The sequence below is a fragment of the Salmo salar genome, chromosome ssa15 (genome assembly GCF_905237065.1).
Source record: "Salmo salar chromosome ssa15, Ssal_v3.1, whole genome shotgun sequence".
NCBI classification, from domain to species: Eukaryota; Metazoa; Chordata; class Actinopteri; order Salmoniformes; family Salmonidae; genus Salmo; species Salmo salar.
Window position 1 is genome coordinate 61,300,405 of NC_059456.1, and position 24,055 is coordinate 61,324,459.

At 43.4% G+C, this 24,055-nt stretch overlaps 1 pseudogene; it reads right to left on the bottom strand.

Annotated features, from left to right (window-relative positions):
- Positions 1 to 2,105: 2,105 nt before the first annotated feature.
- Positions 2,106 to 24,055, bottom strand: part of LOC106571865 (membrane-associated guanylate kinase, WW and PDZ domain-containing protein 1-like) — a 237,494-nt pseudogene continuing 215,544 nt past the window's right edge.

The window sequence follows — 24,055 nt, forward strand, 5'->3', positions numbered from 1 at the left end:
ATGTTTTATGAAACATAAAACAGAGAATATACAGAAAAACACGGTTAAAGCAGCAGTCATACTCCAGTGATGTGAAAGCATGGCTCAGAAGGGCAGATACTTCTGTACCAGAACTTTCCATATGTTACCATCACAACAGCTTCCCTTACATAATTACATCATCACCTCATTTCCTTGGACAGGGAGAGGAAGAAAGGAATTACTCCCATATCACCTGTATGGGATCAGTGGGCCGTTGATCAATATTTTCTATTGAATCTTCAAGCCAATCAGATGTGGTTTAGCTTTCCTCACGTCTACATCGGTAAATAGGATCAATTCATTCTAGGACTGTGGTTACTTTCAAACCATTTGACTTGACCTCTCTTAGTCAACCTCTCCATGTTGCTTATAACTGAAGCAGGCTTCATGTTACAGGCTCCATCCAGTCAGTTAACATGTTGCTTCTACTTTCCTCTGAATGAGAATCCAACACTTTGTTTAATTTTATTTCCACCACAGGCAGTCTACTCAGACACCTCCGACTGAGAGAAGAGGAGATGGATGTTAGTTTCCCTCTTTGGCGATTCTACAGCAAATCCAGCAGGGATAACAATTATTCTTATTTTCAGGTTATGGGGCATATAACTTGGTCCTTTAAGCTTTTACCAAGCTTCGTTGTGGTATGTGCCAATTGAAATTAAATAGCTAGACAAATGCAAAAAGGATGATTTCAAATATATTATTTCTAAAATTACTATTGGTTATAAAAATTTGAGTTTGCCTTTTCTCTGTATGATATTCACTTAGGTATGTACACTGCAGTTGTCCATAAAATGTCACTACTACCAACATCTTGTGCTATAGTTTGCTTTGTAAAGCAATTCTGAGGTGGAAAATGACATCAAAACACATATTAAAAACAAGCCCACCATGAAGTACCAGTTACCACAGTAAGGAGCATGTTTGAAACCTCAGAGGGAACACATACAGTCCCTAGTGAAAGTCTAAACACCCCTGGCAGTCTTCACATTTTGCTAACTTAACATTTGTATCTAAAAAGGGATTACATTGGATTTTCTTTTCTATAGATCTACACAACCTACTAAACATTTTTTAAGTGAAAGAAATATTATAAAACATAAAAAGGGAATAATTTTGAATAAGATTTTACCAACTCTTAGGGCAACAAAGCTCCATTGTTTTTGTCAAAATTGCTCAAGCTCAGTAAATTTTGTTGGGAATCATTGCTGGAAAGCAATATTCAAACTTTGTCTCTGATTTTAAAGAATATTTAAGTCAGGACTAAGACTGGATCACTCAACACCTCTTGGAAAGCCATTCTGGTGTGTCTAGCATTAATTAACTCTTGGTTTTCAGAAGACTACGGCGGACTTTTCTCTGACTTTTTACCTGTGCTTTGCTCCTTTCATGTATATTTTTTATCCTGACAACCCCATTTCCTGTCGGTGACAAGCATACCCAATACGTGACGCTGCCACCGCAATACTTGAAAATACAGAGGATCAACAACATTGCATTCACTCCACATTAGTGGCCTGTATGATGAAGTGAAAAGAAGGAAACCTGTGTTAAAACATCCACGCCAAATCATCAATTATGTTTGCAACAAGGCTGTTAAATAATACTGCTAGACAAAACAGCAAATTATTTAACTTTTTGGACTAAATAAAAACTGCTGGTTTGAATCAAACCTAATGCAACACAGAGGAAAATCCTCTGTATTTTCAAGTATTGTGGTGGCAGCATCATGTAATGGGTAGGCTTGTCACCGGCAGGGATTGGGGAGTTTGTCAGGATAAAAAAAACATGAAAGGAAAACCTAACCCTGGGACAAAGTTTTATTTGTCAGCGGGACATTTACACACATTTTAATACCAAAGACCAGCCAGGAGGGCTTTTGAAAAGGTGTAAAGTGTGAGTTGTCCAGTCTCAGTCCTGACTTAAATTTGCTTGAAAATCCGAGACAAGACTGAAATATTGCTGGCCATCAATGATTCCCAACCACATTTACTGAGCTTGAGCAATTTTGACAAAAACAATGGATATACGTTGCGCTAAGAGTAAAAAAACCTGCCGCAATCAATAATTTCTTTTTTTGGGGGGGGGGGGTGTTCTATAATTTTTCTTTCACTTTGAAAATGTGGAGTAGGTTTTGTAGATAATTGTTCTAACAATCTAAATTAATAAATATTTTTATTACATTTTAAGGCAGCAAAATGTGAAGACTGCAAGGGGTGTGTAGAGTTTCACTAGCGACTGTATGTGTTCCTTCTGAGGTTTCAAACAGAGATGCCCAAAAAAAGCTAAATCACCATTTGTGATGTGATAGGCACATACACATACCTTCACTACAGTATTAACAACTGCAGTTATGCTCAAAATAATGAGAACAGAAACAAAACATACAGTATGAACAACAAAAAATGATTGTATTCCTGCTGTGGTATGAATCTCTGTCCCGGATCACAAGTAGTCAAATCAATGAATCAATCAACCAGGCGATTGGATAAATCACGAGTTAATCTCCTCAGAAGTCCAAGTCCAGTGTATGTACTGTGGCCTACACAGGTTGAGGGGTGAGAGGCCAGGGTCCAGGCTCTGTCCACTCAGATGCTGAGGTCCTTGGGGCTCTCTTTGTAAAGCCTTCTCATAGGCTCGGGGAACTGGTTCTGGGCGCGACCTACTGCGTTGTTGTGTCCTGCTGCGTTGTTGTGTCCTGCTGCGTTGTTGCAGTGTCCTGCGTTGTTGTAGCCTGCGTGGTTGTGAGTGGAGGCATTGTTCTTCAGTGTACTGTAGTAGTTCAGCTCCTCCCTGCTATAGCTGCTGTCTGGAGACGAATCTCTTCTCTCTGGCGTTCCGTTCATCCCATACCTTTCCTCCCTCGTCTCAACCGGCGAGTCCCTCAGGAGGTTGCCGTTCTTCAGGCTGCCTCTGCCGGGAGTCCACCCCCTGGAAAGAGACAGGGAGGAAACCCTTTTGTTCAGGCGCTCTGGGGTGTTGGCCTCTAAGTAGGCTCGGCCCGGGGTCTGTGGTTCCCTCAGGAGCCTGCGGTCGTAGAGTGGTTGTTCAGGAGTAGCCGCATGACTGAGGAAACCTCCGTCCTCGTTCTCCTTCTCGGGTGTGCTGTCTCGGTGTGCTCGCTCTGCCCTGCGGTCCATGGACTTGGCCCGCCGTCGGTCAGGGGAGGCGTTATGTTTACGAGTGGGCGAACGGTCGAGGGAGCCACGGCGTGGTCGACTGTACCTCGGGTCTAGAGTACTGCTACTAGCGGAGAGCTCCCGCTCTCGTTCTTTAGCTGCCGCTGCAGCTGCAGCCCTCTTCCCAGAGCTGTCCTTACGCAGAGTCTTTAAGAGTTTTGAAATGCCGCTCTCTGACTCTGACTTGTTGACTTTGCGGCCCCGGCTCTTCTTATTGTTGCCGCCGCTGTTTTCAGGGTAGTGTTGGATGGGGATGGTATGGCTGTGGTTGTTGTTCCAGGTGTGATGGTGGTGGGGGTTAAAGTGCCGGCCCTGGTACTCCATCCTGTCCCTGTCTCGGCCCTGCGCAGCATCCTTGTGGCGTGATGGTTTGTGAAAGTCTGGTGGATAACTGGACTCCGATGAGGTGTGATATCGGCTGTTTGGTGGCAGGGTTCTCACTTCCGGAGAGTTTTGTGCCCCGGGTGTGGGAGAGTGCCCGTCATGGCTGGAGTCTGTATGAAAACAAAGGAAGAACATGAGAGACATTCTCAGACTGGATGGAGTTTAAACTAACTAAATAATATAAGCTTGGTAGCTAAGACAATTCCCACAAATTGCTTGTATCAATACAAATATTTCTTATATCTGTATTTAGTCAATACAGCCTTTTTTATGAAACCATGTACTGCCATGTACTTCCATAAACAGTGACTTGTTTGCAAATTAGGACAATAAATATACTGGGGGAAAAGGGTGATATTAAATATTCAAATTTGTACACAAATGACTTACTTTGATCCTCAAACTAAATTACATCAAAGTAAACAATTGCTACAGTATATTTTCAATGAGAGCATTGGATTGGTACATGTAGGTGGCAGCAACACAACAAGTGCAAAACATTGCAAGTGGAGGGCTGGTGTTATCAATGACACAACAAGCAGCTATGACATTAAAATAAAAATGATAAACAAGTTGATTATCATCGTTTGGGAATGGGAACTGCAGAAAAACAAAGAGCCTGAGAGAGGAGAAAACAAAAAACTGGAGAGCATTCTGCCCATGACTCTGCCCAATTAGTGGTTGTTATGGTAGCAGCAGGAGGCGAGCAGTGATATGAATCCTTCCAGAGGCGGGAGGAGGAGAAGCAGTGCATTCAGTGTGAATGGGTTCACATGGGTCATGAAAGCACAGTGCAGGTTGAGGAGTGAGCCAGGCCACACAGCATCAAACACATACCCAGGGAGGTGCAGGTAGTGGGGGGGGGGATGGTAGGGGGAGATGGATTAAGTAGGTGAGAGATGTTGAGGTGGAGGGTAAACAGTTAGGAGGTTGGGTTGGAACAGACTTGGCTACAAACCGTGGTCTGATTTTGGCCCATTAGGTAGAAACAGGGCTCTCCCATCTTGTCATTTCTCATAGTACCAACAGCGAGATGAGGAGCCATCATCGCTGGAGGGAGGAGGAAGAACCCAGAGAAAAGTGGGGAGGAAAGAGACAGAAAAGAAATAAACAAAAATAGAGAAAACAGAGGACTTAGATCCTCAATGGAGATATGAGAAATACATGTAGTTGGTTCAGTTGACAAGTTTTTCTTTCAGGCACAGAAAAGGAAAACCTATCAAATTGACGGCTGAGTGGAATCCTTTGACCTTCTTGGCAGAAATAAGGAGAAACAATCCCAGATTAGAGTGAGCAGAACATACAGTATTTGGACAATAAGACTTGATTTATACAGAAAGAGGAACATTACATACTATGGCCAATAAAGGTTGAGAGTTTCATGTTCCTTGGTGTCCACATCACCAGTGAACTATCCTGGTCCAAACACAACAAGACAACACATTTTCCCCCTCAGGAGAGGCATGGGTCCCCAGATCCTCAAAAAGTTCTACAGCTGCACCATCGAGAGCATCCTGACCGGTTGCATCACCACCTGGTCTGGCAACTGCTCTGCATCTGACCGTAAGGCGCTACAGAGGGTAATGCATATGGCCCATTACATCACTGGGGCCAAGCTTCCTGACATCCAGGAACTATATACTAGGCGGTGTCAGAGGAAGGCCCAAAGAATTGTCAGACTCCAGTCACCCAAGTCATAGACTGTTCTCTCTCCTACCGCATTGCAACCAATACCGGAGCACCAAGTCTAGGACCAAAAGGCTCCTTAACAGCTTCTACCCCCAAGCTGAACAATTAATCAAATGGCCACCCAAACTATTTACATCTATGCATTGTCACTTTACAAATGACCTCGACTAACCTGTACCCCCACACATTGACTCGGTACCGGTACCCCTTGTATATAGCCTCAATATTGTTATGTAAATATCTTGTGTTACATTTTTTTTCTTTCGTTTATTTAGTAAATATTTTCTTAACTCTATTTCTTGAACTGCATTGTTGGTTAAGGGCTTGTAAGTAAGCGTTTCACGGTAATGTTGCATTCGGCGCGTGTGACAAATAAAATGTGATTTGCTCACAGCAACAAGAAACTGCAGACTACAGTGTCCGTCCTGTGTGTGGGGCCTTTAGTGTTAGTCAGCAGTCAGAGTCAGTAGTGTTAGTCATAGTATGGCGGGAATCTGTATCACATCACATCTCCACCCACCATATTCAGGTACAGATCCATCGCCCCTCTTGAGGACCAGATGTGCCCTCCGGCCACCATTCTTGATCAGCTCGATGGCCCGTGCGTGCTTCATGTTCTTTGTGCTCTCGCCGTTGATCTCCAGGATCTCATCTCCCACCTTTGTGTGCAGAGAGAGAGGAGGGAGGAGATTTATTGAGACAACCAGATAATGGATCCCAGGCGAGCTGAACTGTCTATTTGACAGAAATATTATAATCCAAGTACAACAGAGTGACAGGCCTCCAATTGTTATGTTTTTTTCATGGAGCATACCCTCATCTTGCCATTCCTGACAGCCGCCCCATCCTCAGCCAGCCTCAACACATATAGGTCCATGTTGTACTCCCGTCCTCCTCTCAGGCTGAACCCAAAGCCTTTACTGTCCCGCTCCAGATCCACAGAGTAGAACTCGGCATCCTGAGAGAGTGAGAGACAGAAAGAAAGAAAAGTACATATTTACAGAGCAGATGTGCAAATACGCACAACTCACGGGCCAACAGGGGTGTCATGAAGTGAGTACTAAATTCAGGACTAATCAAGTCACATCCAGCTAAAACTCACATAATAATATAAGCCATTTAGCAGACACTTTTATCCAAAGCAACTTACAGTCATGCGTACATACATTTTTACAGGGATTGAAACCATAACCCTGGCGTTACAAGCTCTACCAACAGAGGTACAAAGGACCACACAAAAGTAACTGGCGGTACAATACCCTGGAACCAATGAATAATTATTGCTGCCTGGGCAGAGCACGGAAAAAGGGCACTGCAATGGTTGGACACAGACTTACTGCACTCATCAAAAGTTTGGCTGTGGTACTGTCACTCTTCCGCCCTCTTTAATTGATTAACTGATTAATTGATTGATTGCTTTGATGCTTTGAATGAAAATGTTTATCTCAGACTGAAGCTGTACGGTGTGTTCTTGTGAAGTAATGATTTACTGATTGCTTCCTTCTTTGGTGATTGATTGAAACAGACCGATAGAACATGTCTGTCTTTACTGTACCTGTGAGGGCTGAGCTTGTGTTGGAGGAGGTGGAGGAGGAGCCTGTTTCGACTTTGAGTTGTTCCTGGAAAATGTAATCATTCATATGAACACACAGATATGAAAATAAATCATATTCATATAGAAGTCATCTTTCATGCAATTGATCATATTATACATTTTATTTCATCAAAAGCCTGTTTATTGATTGAGATCTTCATAGAAACTAACCGAGGCTCCGTGGCAGTTTGGGGTGTGTGCGTGGTGGTGATGGTGGCAATCTTCTCAGCGTTGGTCAACAGAGACGCGTTGGAGGACTCTGTGGAAACACAGTAGAGGATTGTGGGTAGGGGTCATAACCTCTAATCTATGAGTAATACATGGATTCTGGTAAGATGGCTCCTATCTTAGAGAAAAAACAAATGCGTCTGCTGTTAGATGCTCTAAAATCGCTCTTCTGCTAAACAATGTGTTTTGAGCCGTAACTGGGTCTTGGTCAGGACTGCCGTCTTTGACAGCACATTTCCATACAAGAGTTTTGCTCTCCAGAAAACACAGTCTTACCTCAAGGCTGCTCTGTTCAACCTGATGCTAATTGCCTACAATGTTGGCATCTACCATTTTGCTCACAGACACAGACAACACCAGTTCCACTCTACACAGGAACATCAAATCAAAACAAGCGTCTCTGCTTCCATCGTTCTGTTTTTCTTTAAATTCCAGGGGTAATTGTCCTTCCTTTCTTGCAAATATAATTGTGCTGCACCACAAGCCACAACACGGCAGTCCACATCATATACATTGGTTACTTATAGATGGAATGGGGTTCTGCCTGAAGTTAGCAAGAGCACCAGCCTGACTCATTTATCCCTCTCTCCCTCGCTACCCTGACAGCCCTGCCTGCCTGACACAACCTGAACGGTTCAACAACAAATATATCCACACAAAATTACACAGTCTAGTTGGGGAAGGTTGTGGCTGCATGGGTTCTATCTAGAGTTGTTCTACCATTAGAGAAACAGTAGGCTATAAATAGATGCTATCATTGTGGTTGTTAAAACAAACTGCCATGCTTTGTTTAATGACTGGTTTTGCATTCTCTCCTCCTTTGTGTGTGCTCCTGGCTCTCCTCCCATCTTAATGAAGCTACATTTTACCAGCTTTTCTGGAGAGCCCTTTAGAGGCAGAGCAGCAAACCTAGCGTGCGCGCGCACACACACACACACACACACACACACACACACACACACACACACACACACACACACACACACACACACACACACACACACACACACACACACACACACACACACACACACACACACACACACACACACACACACACACACACCTCTCATTGGTCATTCTAGGGGCTGGCTGTATTGTTGTTCTGGGACATGGCACAACTCAACACATTCCTACTCATGGGGATAGAGCCAATTTCCTGTCACAGCCTGTTCCTGCCATAACCAGTATTACGTATGCATTTCCTGCCACCTTGTTCCATCCAGACCGAGGAGATTAACACTGACAGGAAGCAGTGATTACACAGAAAACACATTTCACTGAGTTGATAATCTCTTCATTTCAAAATGGCAGCTATTACCAAACTGGCAGACTGCAGTACATCCAAATGACATTATCAGTCTGCCTATCATACACTGTACTACAATCAACACACACATACTTATCAGCTTGCCCTCCCCAAATTCTAACCTTAACCATAAAAGGGGGAAAGGTAAAACTGACTAGAGATACATATCTAGTGGCATCACCTCCCTACTCATTCACAGTCCCAACCCTCTCCCAGTTTGAAGCCAGGGCAGGGAGCATGGCCTCTCATAGCGCTAGATAGCTCCCCAGGTTGATAGAAATCTTCTGCCAGCGCAGAGCAGTGATGCCCATTGACTCCCACTAGAACTATGAATAAGTCACCTCCCTACTGCATTATAAAACAGAAAGCCACAAAGTCTTACCATCACCAGGAATGATCCTCAGAGACACTGTGTTCCCGGCCTCCTTGATCAGGTTGACGATGTCCGAGTGGGACTTGTTGGTAATGGAGCAGCCGTTGACGGACAAGATGCGATCGCCCACCTTCAGCTTCCCACAGCGGTCCGCAGGGCTCCCCTCGATGATGCGCCCTATTTTGTGGGGCATGGCCACACATGCATTTCCAGCTTTGATGTTAATGTGTAGTGTGTGTGTTTGTGTGATTTGGTTATTGATTACGTAATTTGATTATGAGAAAAGAAAGAGAAGGAAAAAAGAGAGAAAAGAAGGCAAAGGGTTAAAAACTTCTTAGGGATAGGGGGCAGTATTCGGAAGTTTGGATGACTGACATGCCCAAAGTAAACTGCCTGTTACTCAGGCCCAGAAGCTGGGATATGCATATAATTGGTAGTATTGGACAGAAAAAACTCTGAAGTTTCTAAAACTGTTGAAAAATGTCTGAGTATAACAGAACTGATATGGCAGGCAAAAACCCGACGAGAATCCATCCAGAATCTTTTTTGTTGTTGAGGTGACCACCCATTGAAATGCCTGTCTATGGGAAAATCAAAGGAAATCCTCCCAGATTGCAGTTCCTATGGCTCCCACTGGATGTCAACAGTCTTTAGAAAGGGTTTCAGGCTTGGTTTTTGAAAAATTACCTAGAATTTGTAGTTTTTCAAGGTGGCTCTCATTTTGACTGTAGTGTTGTGGCGCGCGTGGATGAAGGCGTGCACTTCGTTATTTATCTCCGGTATTGAACACACTATTCTCTGTCTTAAATTTGATCGTTTTTTTTAACATATTAGGGTACCTGAGGATTGATTAGAAACGTTGTTTGACTTGTTTGGACGAAGTTTATTGTAAACTTTTGGGATTCCTTTGTATGCATTTTGAATGAGTGGAACAGGTGGATTACTGAATCAAGCACGCCAACTAAACTGACTTTTTTGGGTTATAAAGAAGGACTTTATTGAACAAAACGACCATTTGTTGTGTAGCTGGGACCCTTGGGATTGCAAACAGAGGAATTTCTTCAAAGGTAAGTGATTTATTTTATCGGCATTTCTGACTTTTGTGACGCCTCTGCTGGTTTGAAAAATGTTTTTAATGCTATTGTACGCGGGGCGCTGTCCTCAGATAATAGCATTGTATGCCTTCGCCGTAAAGCCTTTTTGAAATCTGACAAAGCGGCTGGATTAACATGAAGTTAAGCTTTTAAATGATGTATGACACTTGTATTTTCATGAATGTTTAATATTACGATTTTTGTATTTTGTATTTCGCTCTGCAATTTCTCTGCAATTTCGCTCTGCAATTTCACCGGATGTTGTCGAGGTGGGTCGCTAGCGGCACATCTAGCCCAAAGAGGTTTTTAACCTCTCTGGGCTAGGTGGCACCAAATCGTCCCACCTACGTAACAGCCAGTTGAATCCTGTGGCGCGATTTTCAAATACCTTAGAAATGCTATTACTTCAATTTCTCAAACATATGACTATTTTACAGCTATTTAAAGACAAGACTCTCGTTAATCTAACCACACTGTCCAATTTCAAAAAGGCTTTACAACGAAAGCAAAACATTAGATTATGTCAGCAGAGTACCCAGCCAGAAATAATCAGACACCCATTTTTAAGCTAGCATATAATGTCACATAAACCCAAACCACAGCTAAATGCAGCACTAACCTTTGATGATCTTCATCAGATGACAACCCTAGGACATTATGTTATACAATACATGCATGTTTTCTTCAATCAAGTTCATATTTATATCAAAAAACAGCTTTTTACATTAGCATGTGACGTTCAGAACTAGCATACCCCCCGCAAACTTCCGGGGAATTTACTAACAATTTACTAAATTACTCACGATAAACGTTCACAAAAAGCATAACAATCATTTTAAGAATTATAGATACAGAACTCCTCTATGCACTCGATATGTCCGATTTTAAAATAGAATATTGCAAAATGTGCTTTCACCAAAAAGCTAAGTACATAGCCCAGCCATCACGGAATAGCTATTTAGACACCCAGCAAGTTTTCGCCTTCACCAAAATCAGATTTACTATAACAAAAATGTTATTACCTTTGGTGTTCTTCGTCAGAATGCACTCCCAGGACTTCTACTTCAATAACAAATGTTGGTTTGGTCCCAAATAATCCATCGTTATATCCAAACAGCGGCGATTTGTTCGTGCGTTCTAGACACTATCCGAAATGGTAAATCAGGGTTACGAGCATGGCGCAATTCGTGACAAAAAAATTCTAAATATTCCATTACCGTACTTCGAAGCATGTCAACCGCTGTTTAAAATCAATTTTTATGCAATTTATCTCGTAAAAAAGCGATAATTTTCCGACCGGGAATCTGCATTTCGGTAAATAGAGGAAAAAAAAGAAAGACGGGGGCGACCAGTGCACGCGCCTAAGCCCACTGTCCCCTGAGCGGCCACTTGACAAAGGCGATAATGTGTTTCAGCCTGGGGCTGGAATGACGACATTCAGCTTTTTCCCGGGCTCTGAGAGCCTATGGGAGCCGTGGGAAGTGTCACGTTACCGCAGAGATCCTTTGTTTTGGAAAGAGATGTCAAAGAAAGCCAATAAATGGTCAGACAGGCCACTTCCTGTAAAGGAATCTCTCAGGTTTTTGCCTGCCATATGAGTTCTGTTATACTCACAGACACCATTCAAACAGTTTTAGAAACTTTAGGGTGTTTTCTATCCATATCTAATAATTATATGCATATTCTAGTTACTGGGTAGGAGTCGTAACCAGATTAAATCGGGTACGTTTTTTATCCGGCGGTGTAAATACTGCCCCCTAGCCCTAAGAGGTTAATCATCCAAATCACCATAGGCCATTCACTCAGAGAGGACGACCCAAGAACCAGCCAACCGTGGCACTGGAAACATGGTGCAATCACGGTGTATGCATCCAGAACACAGCTTACATCCCTAGTGGTGGACAGACTTGTATTGTGTGGTCATTAAGGAATTCATGGGCTCTGTTTTTGTCTCTGCTGTCATCCTCTGCTCCCCTGATGTGTTAATCAATGGGACATAAGTCACTTGGAACTGGTCAGGGTCCTTTGTGGCCCCTGCTCGGCAGGCTATCAATGGCCTTGACACAGCCTTACGACTGTCTTCCCCTTCCCCTCAGCACCAGGGATCACTGGGGAGGATGCAGCCTGTGCCACAGTGGAGTGGTTAGATGCTGGACGTGTCATTTGGTTTCTGACCCTTGGAACGGCTCAGAAAATGAGATGTATTCCTAAAGATTGATACTCAGAAATCTCAGGCTCCTCACTTATGTCAAGAGAGAATGCACACTTTATCAGAGAGGCTACAGACAGACTGTTTGCATACTGCGTGCTACGCAAGCAAAGCAATACAAGCTGTACAAGCTGAGTGACAGCGTTCAATACAGCACATCTTGTTTACAGAGCAGCTCTGAACAGACACTAGGGAGCTTTCACTCTCCTCTCCTTCCCTTCCCTTCCCTCCCTCCCTCCCTCCCTCCCTCCCACATCCATATTTATCACATCACCTTGCGCTTCAAGCTCCCCTCCCTTCTTCTTGAATAAAAACTGCACTTGTGTCCTGCCACTCTATCCAAATAATGAGATATGGGACATTACTGGGTGTGACAAATACCCAGGATTTAATACCCAATCTGCTAATCACAACACCAGAGCACAGCAGCTCACAATGGTGGGATGGGCTGGAGGGAGAAAAGGGGTTTGCATAGTATGATGTATGGGAGAGGGATAAAGCCAGTGCAAAGCTCTTTGTCCGTCACAATACCCAAACATCTATGACCCTCTCAGGCAAAAGAAGAATCCATAGACTGATCACAAACGTATGGACGTGCACTATTTCCCTCCATCAATATTCCCTCTCATGTCTCTCTCTATGTTGGACGGCCACTAGCGGAGGGGGAGATCTGGTAAAGAAACATCCCCATCAGCACATTAATTCATCCCATCCCCACAATGAGACTGGAAGAAACTCTCAAATGTCAGAAGCAGTGCACTACATGGGGAACATAGGGGTCTGGCCAGAAGTAGTGCACTGCATGGAGAATATAGGGGTCTGGCCATTAGTAGTGCACTGCATGGAGAATATAGGGGTCTGGCCAGAAGTAGTGTGCTACATGGAGAATATAGGGGTCTGGCCAGAAGAAGTGCGCTACATGGAGAATATAGGGGTCTGGCCAGAAGAAGTGCGCTACATGGAGAATATATGGTTTAATTTGAGTCACAACCAGAGACAGTTGAGACAGAAGTGTCACTGAGTCTGAGGATCCAGCTGCAGACAGTGCCGATGAGCACATTCAGGTCACTCATATAGAAAGACATCAAGTCTCAGTGGGATATCTCCTGCTTGTATAAATGATACGTAAACAACCTTTACTTCTACCTTCTATTTAATGGGGCTTTGTCACGGGTATCGTCGGTGAAGGAGGACCAAAATGCAGCAGGACTGTGTTTGTTCATTTTGAACATTTATTTAAATCAAAACGAACACAAAAACAACAAACAAGAGAACGACCGATCCACTGACAGTCTGGCAAGGCACAAGGCTAACACAGAACAATCTCCCACAAATGACAAACACAAACACACCCTAATATATGGGACTCTCAATCAAAGGCAAATAGACAACACCTGCCTTCAACTGAGAGTCCCAACCCCAATTAACCAAACATAGAAACAGACACACTAGACTAAACATAGAATACATGAAAATCAAACAGTACCCCAAAACCCCGGAATACTTAAATCAAATGCCCCTTCAACAAACACACCACCCCGAACCACATAAAACGAATACCCTCTGCCACGTCCTGACCAAACTACAATACCAATTAACCCTTATACTGGCCAGGACGTGACAGGCTTCAACTATAGCCCACAGGATCAATGGAACTGGGTCCATTGTACTGCACAGTAGCTAACAAAACATACATTTGATAGTAACCAGGCCATATGGCATGTTTTACACCATGCTACATCTTCCTGGTCATCAGGCAGGCTGTGTAAGGAGACCTCGGAGCAATATTGGTGCTGCAAACTCATCAGAGGGAAGTTGATACTAAATTTGTTCAGAGGACGACATTTAAATCAAATTAAATCAAATTGTACTTTTCACATGCGCCAAATATAAGATGTAGAACTTAGAGTGAAATGCTTACTTACGAGTCCTTAACCAACAACGCAGAGTTTAAAAAAGTAAATAAACTAAAGGAAAAATAGTAACACAATAAAATAACAATAACGAGGCTAGATACAAGAGGTACCGGTACCGAGTCAATGTGCAACGGGTTAATCTAGGTAATTGAAGTAATATATACAGTACCAGTCAAAAGTTTGGACACCTACTCATTCAAAGGTTTTTCTTTATTTTTATTATTTTCGACATTGTAGAATAATAGTGAATACATCAAAACTATGAAATAACACATAGTGGAATCATGGAATCACCTCCATGCTTCACGGTGGGAACCACACATGCGAAGATGAACCATTCACCTACTCTGCGTCTCACAAAGACACGGTGGTTAGAACCAAAAATCTCACATCAAAGGACAGATTTTCACTGGTCTAATGTCTATTGGTCATGTTTCTTGGCCCAAGCAAGTCTCTTCTTCTTATTGGTGTCCTTTAGTAGTGGTTTCTTTGCAGCAATTCGACCATGAAGGCCTGATTAACGCAGTCTCCTTTGAACAGTTGATGTTGAGATGTGTCTGTTACTTGAACTCTGTGAAGCATTTATTTGGGCTGCAATTTCTGAGGTTGGTAACTGTAATGAACCTATCCTCTGCAGCAGAGGTAACTCTAGGTCTTCCTTTCCTGTGACGGTCCTCACTATTTCATAGCGTTGATGTCTTCACTATTATTCTACAATGTATAAAATAGTAAAAATAAAGAAAAACCCTTGAAAGAGTAGGTGTGTCCAAACTTTTGACTGGTACTGTACATGTAAGTAAGGGTAAAGTGACTATGCATAGATAATAAACAGAGAGTAGCAGCAGCATATGTGAAGGAATGTGTGTGTGTGTGTGTGTGTGTGTGCGTATGTGAAGGAATGTGTGTGTGTGTGTGTGTGTGTGTGTGTGTGTGTGTGTGTGTGTGTGTGTGTGTGTGTGTGTGTGTGTGTGTGTGTGTGTGTGTGTGTGTCAGTGTAGTATGTGTGATTGCGGGGTTAGAGTCCAGTGCATGGCCCTGTAGTCATGGGTGAACAGGGAGTACAGGAGTGGACTAAGCACAAAGCCTTGACAGCCCCCAGTGTTGTTGGTCAGCGTGGCGGATGTGTTGTTGCCTACCCTCACCACCTGGGGGCGGCCCGTCAGGAAGTCCAGGATACAGAGGGAGGTGTTCAGTCCCAGGGTCCTTAGCTAAATTATGAGTTTGGAGAGCACTATGGTGTTAAAGGCTGAGCTGTAGTCAATAAACAGCATTCTCACATTGGTGTTCCTTTTGTCCAGGTGGGAAAGGGCAGTATGAAAAGCAATATAGATTGCATCATCTGTGGATCTGCTGGGGCAGTATGCAAATTGGAGTGGGTCCAGGATTTCTGGGATGTGAGCCATGTGGTGGCTAATTTCTGCATTACCAAATGAGGAGAGTTACAAACTTCACACACCAGTCAGTTATACTTAAAACTACATCTTTAATAATTAAGATGCTTTTGCAAAAGCACTTGACTTTCATTGATGCGCTATCTCTAATGCACCATTGAAAAGTGACTACACAAAAGTACAAATGTCTTTTATTGCCAAGATACACCCCTTCAACGTACATGACGAACCACAGATACATAGAATGGGTCACAAGGTCAAGTTTTGTATGAAAGATATCTATAAAACATAGCAGACAGCAACTGCTGTGTCAACAGTGTTCATTGTATAGACCAGTGTCTGGTCCTCCTACCCCAAACTGGAACTGTCTCTCCCTGGTACGGTATAGAACAGAACCATTAGCTCATCCAATGACATAAATCAATTGACAACTCTAGATACTCCCATCTCAAGTAAACTCCCTCTTGACTCCACTCCTGGACAAGCTCACTGAGGGGAGTGAGCCTCTAGGTCATACACTATCCCAGGATAAGTGCAAGATCTAAGAATGGACATACAATGGTCCCAGACACTGCCATACACCTTCCCCCAATGCCAAAGGAGGGAGTGACTTGCGCACAGACATTGTGAAGACAAGTAATTGGTTCCCCATTAATCACGCCATCCCTTCACATGGTTTAACAGATACATTCACATATGACAAGTATCTCACATAAGCATATTATGCAAGTAAAACATCTATGTTACCCAACTAATTCTGATTCATCCGCCACAGCCATCCTTTCAAAGCATTTCAGCCTTTCAAAGCATTTCATGGCTACAGATGTGAGTGCTGCGGACCCGAAGTCATTTAGGCATGTTACCTTGGCGTTCTTGGGCACAGGGACTATGGTAGTCTGCTTGAAATGTGGTATTAGACTGGGTCAGGGAGAGGTTGAAAATGTCAGTGAAGACACTTGCCAGATGGTCAACGCATGCTCTGAGTACACAACCTGGTAATCCGTCTGGGCCTGCGGCCTTGTGAATGTTAACCTGTTTAAAGGTCTTACTCACATTGGCTTAAAATCCCTCTTTGACGGCTGAGTGACCTTAACCTGTTGGGTCTAGGGGGCAGCATTTGCACGTCTGGATAAATTTTTTTTACCCGATTTAATCTGGTTACTAATCCTACCCAGTAACTAGAATATGCATATACTTATTATATATGGATAGAAAACACTCTAAAGTTTCCAAAACTGTTTGAATGGTGTCTGTGAGTATAACAGAACTCATTTGGCAGGCAAAACCCTGAGACATTTTCTGACAGGAAGTGGATACCTGATGTGTTGTATTGACTTTAAACCTATCCCATTGAAAAACACAGGGGTTTAGGAATATTTTGGCACTTCCTATTGCTTCCACTAGATGTCACCAGCCTTTACAAAGTGTTTTGAGTCTTCTGGAGGGAGATCTGACCGAACAAGAGCCATGGAACGATGATGTCCCATTAGACACCTGGCGCGCGAGTTCATGTTGGGTACCCTCGTTCCAATACGTTATAAAAGAGTATGCATTCGTCCACCTTGAATATTATTCATGTTCTGGTTAAAAAAGGCCCTAATGATTTATGCTATACAACGTTTGACATGTTTGAACGAACGGAAATATATTTTTTCCCCTCGTTCATGACGAGAAGTCCGGCTGGCTTACATCATGTGCTAACGAGACGGAGATTTTTGGACATAAATGATGAGCTTTTTTGAACAAAACTACATTCGTTATGGACCTGTGATACCTGGAAGTGACATCTGATGAAGAGAATCAAAGGTAATGGATTATTTACATAGTATTTTCGATTTTAGATCTCCCCAACATGACGTCTAGTCTGTATCGCAACGCGTATTTTTCTGGGCGCAGTGCTCAGATTATTGCAAAGTGTGATTTCCCAGTAAGGTTATTTTTAAATCTGGCAAGTTGATTGCGTTCAAGAGATGTAAATCTATAATTCTTTAAATGACAATATAATATTTTACCAATGTTTTCTAATTTTAATTATTTAATTTGTTACGCTGACTTGACTGCCGGTTATTGGAGGGAAACGATTTCCTCAACATCAATGCCATAGTAAAACGCTGTTTTTGGATATAAATATGAACTTGATAGAACTAAAAATGCATGCATTGTCTAACATAATGTCCTAGGAGTGTCATCTGATGGAGATTGTAAAAGGTTAGTGCATCATTTTAGCTGGTTTTATGGTTTTGGTGACCCTGTCTTTGACTTGACAAAACATTACACACAACTCTTGTAAATGTACTGTCCTAACATACTCTAAATTTATGCTTTCGCCGTAAAACCTTTTTGAAATCGTAAAACGTGGTTAGATTAAGGAGATGTTTATCTTTCAAATGGTGTAAAATAGCTGTATTTTTGAAAAATTTGAATTTTGACATTTATTTGGATTCAAATTTGCCGCTCTTGAAATGCACCTGCTGTTGATGGAGTGCACCACGGGTGGCACGCTAGCGTCCCACCTAGCCCCAAGAGATTAAGTGGCGACAATTTCACAATTTTGCCTTCATAGATAAACAGTACAGACAGCTATAGAATGTGCTCAGTGGAACTTAAATGACATTCTGAGTGAATCACCTAGAACCGGCCACGTATTAAGTCTGCCTCTGAATCGGTGTTGATAGTGTTTTTGATAAAGCACCAGCCAGCCAGTCATCCCCGGCGGTGAATGCAACTGGTCACATAAAGAGATTTCTGTTTCCCTAAGCTCATGGTTATGGAGTTTGTGACCTCGAGCTGTACCATTAAGTCCACTCCCATCAGAAATTACTCCCCTGCTATTCATAAAGAAGGTGGGAATGAGGATACAATGAGGAGTGACTGTCAAAATATTGTAATTCCACCCCCAAGAAATGACATCAATTGTGTTGCTGAGTGGCGGGCGGTGTTGATGCACTGTTAGAGTTGTGTGTTTACTAGTGTGCTGCTTGGCAGACTCAGGTTGTTTCACGCACTGGGGCATCACTATTTCTCTGTCTCACTTTGTAAACTTTGAGAGGGACTTTTGATAACACAAGGAAATGGGCTGTCTGGACAACATCAGGGGGAGTGTTCTGTAGTTATTAGGCTTAGCTACGACTCAATCACCTCAGATCTTTTCAAGAGGCTGTTTATTAATATATGCTTTTCAAGCGTAAGTTAACCCTTAAAGGGTTGGTTTTCAGAAAAGATTGTTAATACTGTAGATTAACGACCACAGTAAAGTCAAGTAGAAGAATCAGGCTTTGCTCAGATTACAGGATATTTTACCAGATTATTCCCCAGTTTAACCCAGTTCAACCCATAGCAAATGAAAACTGGTTCTCAGACCAACCTGAGAACAGAAAACTTAACCCATCATAGCCCACGCTGGTAGTAGCAAAGCCCAGCTCACCATAACCCAGCCTAGTGTAGTATTGCCTACCCCACTCACCGAACGTAGTCCCAGCATCAGGCCTAGAGACAGATGACACAATGACGAATCCGAAGCCCTCGTTCTCTCCACGTTGGATCTCCACGTCATAGGGCTGCAGGGCTGCGGTAACCACAGCACTGCCGGAGCCACCTCCTCCCCCACTGCCGATGCCACTGGTGGAGCCACTGCCGGAGCTGACCGTGTTGAGGGAGTTCTGGCTGCCCTGGGGGGTCCGCTTGCCCTCCGTCAGGGAGGGGGCCTGGGTGCTGCTGTGGTGGGACGAGGCAGGGGACGGGGGCACGTCACCCTCCCCTTTCGAAACTGAGGAAGAGATGGGGAAGGAGGGGGGATGAAGGAGGACGGGCAATACAAAAAAGGTTTTCAGCAAATATACAAACAACAATCAAACATTTGGCATGGGCTAGTAATAGTTAAATGAGCCACTAGCACTAGGTCTCATCCAGAACCCAGGCTTGTGTGGGTAGTGTAGGCAGCCGCTGTTGTTGAGTGTGTGGGTGAGTGTGCATATGCCTGTGTAGTCTCTGTGACCTGTCCTCACCTCCGTATCCAGAGCTCTTGCGTCGGACGGTGAGGTTGACGTGGCCCTGCTTGGCGGCCTGCTGCATCAGCTGCACCACCAGCTGGTGAGACTTCCCCACCACCGCCGTGCCGTCCACACAGATGAGCTCATCCCCCGAACGCAGGCGTCCGTCCTCATCTGCTGCACCGTACTTCACTATGTGCCCAATGTAGATCTACAAAACGTATTACAAATACATTATCCCTGTAATTCACTTGTAGTTCAAGTTCAATACAGCACAGTTAAATAAAACCCTTGTTCCATGACAGGTTCCATGTTAGTCGTAACTGAAGCTAAGCCTAGAGCGGCATTGTAGTCTTTTGAGGCTGTAGAATGGATAGGGCTGGTGTGTGGCGGTGGTGAGTGTGTGTGTGTCTGTGTGTCTGTAGGAAATTTAGTACAGGGTGTACCACGGAGCATCCTTGGCACAAATAACAACTGCTAATTCCTCTGTGGTAGGCTTGCTGCCTACAGCATTTCTATTTCTCACTCTCATCTTTCGCTCTTTCTCTTCATTATTTTTTCTCTCTCTCGCTGCCTTTCTCTACTTTTCTTTATCTCTCTTCATGTCCCTTAAAAACACATGGCACAGAACCAAAGGCTTCTGGGTAAGGCCCTTACTTTCCCTAATAAGCTGTCTAAATGAACCTCCTGAGACCAGCATGCAGACCTACCTCATCTAGACCTACCAGTCATCTCTCACAGTCAGACAGACAGCAGACTGTACATTTCTACTGCTCCATATTATAGGGAGAGACTGGGGAAAGAACAAGTGATGCAGATGGAAGAGAGAAAGACGACTAAGAGGCTGCCAGTTCTTGGCAGTTGGTTGAGCATCACAGTGTGAGTGTGATCTGACAGAGAATGAGTGTTGTGAAAGTGTGTGTGTGTTTGAAGCTTAACAAAGAAAGCCCTAAGGCAGGGACTCTGACAGGAAACATACCATGATGAAGCTGTAATTGACCATTGAGGGTTCAGTACTATAGCTGCCCTTTTAACACGCATTCATTAACACGCATTCATAACTATGTTTAGTGTTTAACATGTGATGAAATTACCAGGCATGGGGAATGTTTAATCATCAGTCGTGTATAAGTGAATGGTGTGTTGCAAGGGGAGTGATTCAATATGAAAATGTCCCCTTAGAATCCCTTTGCTTTTCCTTGGCACATCTAAACTAAACAGTGACAGAGAAGGGACATGGTGGAGAGATACTCACCGGCTCCCCGGGCTCATTTCCTCCAAGGATGCGGAACCCAAATCCTGTATCCTTCCGCCACAGGAAAATCTCCTGCTCCTGGCAATCTGGCTCTGAAACACACAACAACAACAACAAGAGCTCAGTGGAGGTGGAACAGGGAGCAGACCTGACACCCAGAAATGTAACTCTACGGCATGACTGTTGCATTAATCAATACACATTCAGTTAGGTAAGATCTTGTTATTTAACAATCTAGTATGAACACCCCCTTCTCTCTGCATCATTGGTTCCTTCTCTCAGGTGTAAGGTTGGATCCCCACAGGACAGGAAGAATAAATGCCTGGATGCACTTGCTATCTATGTGAATGTGACCTGTTTTAATGAACACATACTCTCTCTGCCTCTTTTTCTCTTTCCCCGTCTCTCTCTTTGGAACACACAAACACATGCTACACACACATGTTTGTAGGCCCTCTGCGGCTGTGGCAGGCTGTGTGAGGACTACAGCTGTTGCCGTGACCATATTATAGCCACACCGGCAGTCATGAGTCACGACCGCAGTAAAATTCCATGTGACCGTTGAGTCATGGTAATCTCCTTTATGAACCCTGGACATGCTTTGGTAGTACCCAACTTGTGAACTACCATCAGGTCCTAATGGCCTGGTACTCAGGGCTCTATGGTCACTCTAACCACTCTGACAACAATGCAAATGCAATCAAAAATCACATCAAACACTTATCATCAAAACAGTAGGTCTATCATACTTTTAAAACTCAACTCACTGTGATGATCAATTTGAAGAAAGAAGTTCAACAGCAGGTTGAAACTGAGTGTAAAACATGGTTGTGTATGTTGTTTCAAAGCCTAATACAAGGAAATGGACAGCGCTTTCTAAGCTGACGATTCATTCAAATAACCCGTACACATATTAGAACTGATGCATAGGCTTATGAGCCCAAGCCAATAAAACTGAATTCAAATTATGATTTTGCCATTACACAATGCATGTCCTACCGCACATTACGCATGGCAGAAAAACATTAAACAAAACTGATTTAAGATGTCTTTGGTACATAATTGTTCTAGCCTTTGAGTGTGGACTGTATTATTATGCATACTGGATGGACTGGTTACTTTATGCTATTTTCCAAAAACTCTATCCATGAGTGGGAGAGAATGTATAGCCCTAGGCAATGATGTTGCTTCATTGATTGTGCAGGGTGGTTTACAGCTAGCCTACAATTGCAGAATTTGATTTGGAATAGCCTAGTAACATGTAATTTTATATTTTCATAATTAATTGGGTGACACATTACCTTTAGCTATACAGAATATCTCACCACCATGCATTTCCATCTCCTCCTCTCTCTCCTTTGTTCCTTTCTCGAGCACGCAGACGGGCTGTCAACAGTTTAGTTGAAATATGTTTCGTTGTGGTGTTCCGGAACATATTTCACTTGGTTTCCCAAATTAAGCACTGGGTAGCTGCAGGAACAAGATTGGAGAGCCAATGGTATACAGAGTTTGGGCAGAATATCACCTGTCGGGCAGTGAGAGCATGCTCCTCAAACAGTGGTTGATGCATGGAGTGAAATAAGTGTTCTTATTTTATTTCTCAGCTGCACATATTAAGCACACAAAGCACGCAGCCTCCATTCGCTATTCCAGTGCATACAGATGACATGTCTTTTTCCCCCTGACCCTGCACATTTGATAAGTGGGCCATTCTAAATAGAAACTAATTTTACATATTAGTAAAGACTAGATTAAATTGAGAATAGTCTGATGGGTGAAAATATGATCATTTGACGAAAGAACAGCTGTGCAGCCTGAGGCAAGGAACAGAGCACAAGGTTTTTGTGCGACTTTCTCAAATCATCAATAATCTATAGACGCACCATGCAGCATACAGTGCATTCGGAAAGTATTCAGACCCCTTCACTCTTTCCACATTTTGTTACTTTACAGCCTTATTCTAAAATGTATTAAATAAATAAAAATCCTCATCAATCTACACACAACAAGGACAAAGTGAAAACAGGTTTTTAGCAATGTTTGCAAATGTATAAAAAAACAGAAATACCTTAGTATTCAAACCCTTTGCTATGAGACTCGAAACTGAGCTCCGGTGCATCCTGTTTCTATTGATCATCATTGAGATGTTTCTACAACTTGAATGGAGTCCACCTGTGCTAAATTGAATTGATTGGACATGATTTGGAAAGGCACACACCTGTCTATATAGGTTCCCACAGTTGTCAGAGCAAAAACAAAGCCATGAGGTCGAAGGAATTATCTGTAGAACTCGGAGACAGGATTGTGTCGAGGCACAGAACTGGGGAAGGGTACCAAAACATTTCTGCAGCATTGAAGTGTGGCCTCCATCATTCTTAAATGGAAGAAGTTTGGTACCACCAAGACTCTACCTGGAGCTGGCCGCCCGGCCAAATTGAGCAATCGAGGAGAAGGACCTTGGTCAGGGAGGTGACCAAGAACCCGATGTTCACTCTGACAGAGCTCCAGAGTTCCTCTGCGGAGTTGAGAGAACATTCCAGAAGGATATCCATCTCTGCAGAACTCCACCAATCAGGCCTTTATGGTAGAGCGGCCAGACGGAAGCCACTCCTCAGTAAAAGGCACATGACAGCCCACTTGGAGTTTACCTAAAGGCACCTAAAGGGCTCTCAGACTACGAGAAACAAGATTCTCTGGTCTGATGAAAGAAAGATTGAACTCTTTGGCCTGAATGCCAAATGTCACGTCTGGAGGAAACATGGCACCATCCCTACGATGAAGCATGGTGGTGGTAGCATCATACAGTGGAGATGTTTTTCAACGGCAGGGACTGGGAGACCAGTCAGGATCAAGGGAAAGGTGAACGGAGCGAAATACAGAGATATCCTGGATGAAAACCTGCTCCAGAGTGCTCAGGACCTCAGACTGGGGTGAAGGTTCACCTTCCAATGGGACAACAAACCTAAGCACACAGCCAAGACAACGCAGGAGTGGCTTGGGGACAAGTCTCTGAATGTCTTTGAGTGGCCCAGCCAGAGCCCAGACTTAAACCTGATTGAACATCTCTGGAGACACCTGAAATTAGCTGTGCAGCGACACTCCCCATCCAAACTGACAGAGCTTGAGAGGATCTGCAGAGAAGAATGGGAGAAACTCCCCAAATACAGGTGACAAGGTTGTAGTGTCATACCCAAGAAGACTCGAGGCTGTAATTGCTGCCAAAGATGCTTCAACAAAGTACTGAGTAAAGGGTCTGAATACTTATGTGAATTTTACCATTTTTAATACATTTGAAAAAAAATCTAAAACATGTTCTTGCTTTGTCATTATGGGGTATTGTGTGCAGATTGATGAGGGTAATAAACTATTCAATCAATTTTAGAATAAGGTTGTAACGTAACACAATGTGGAAAAAGTGAAGGGT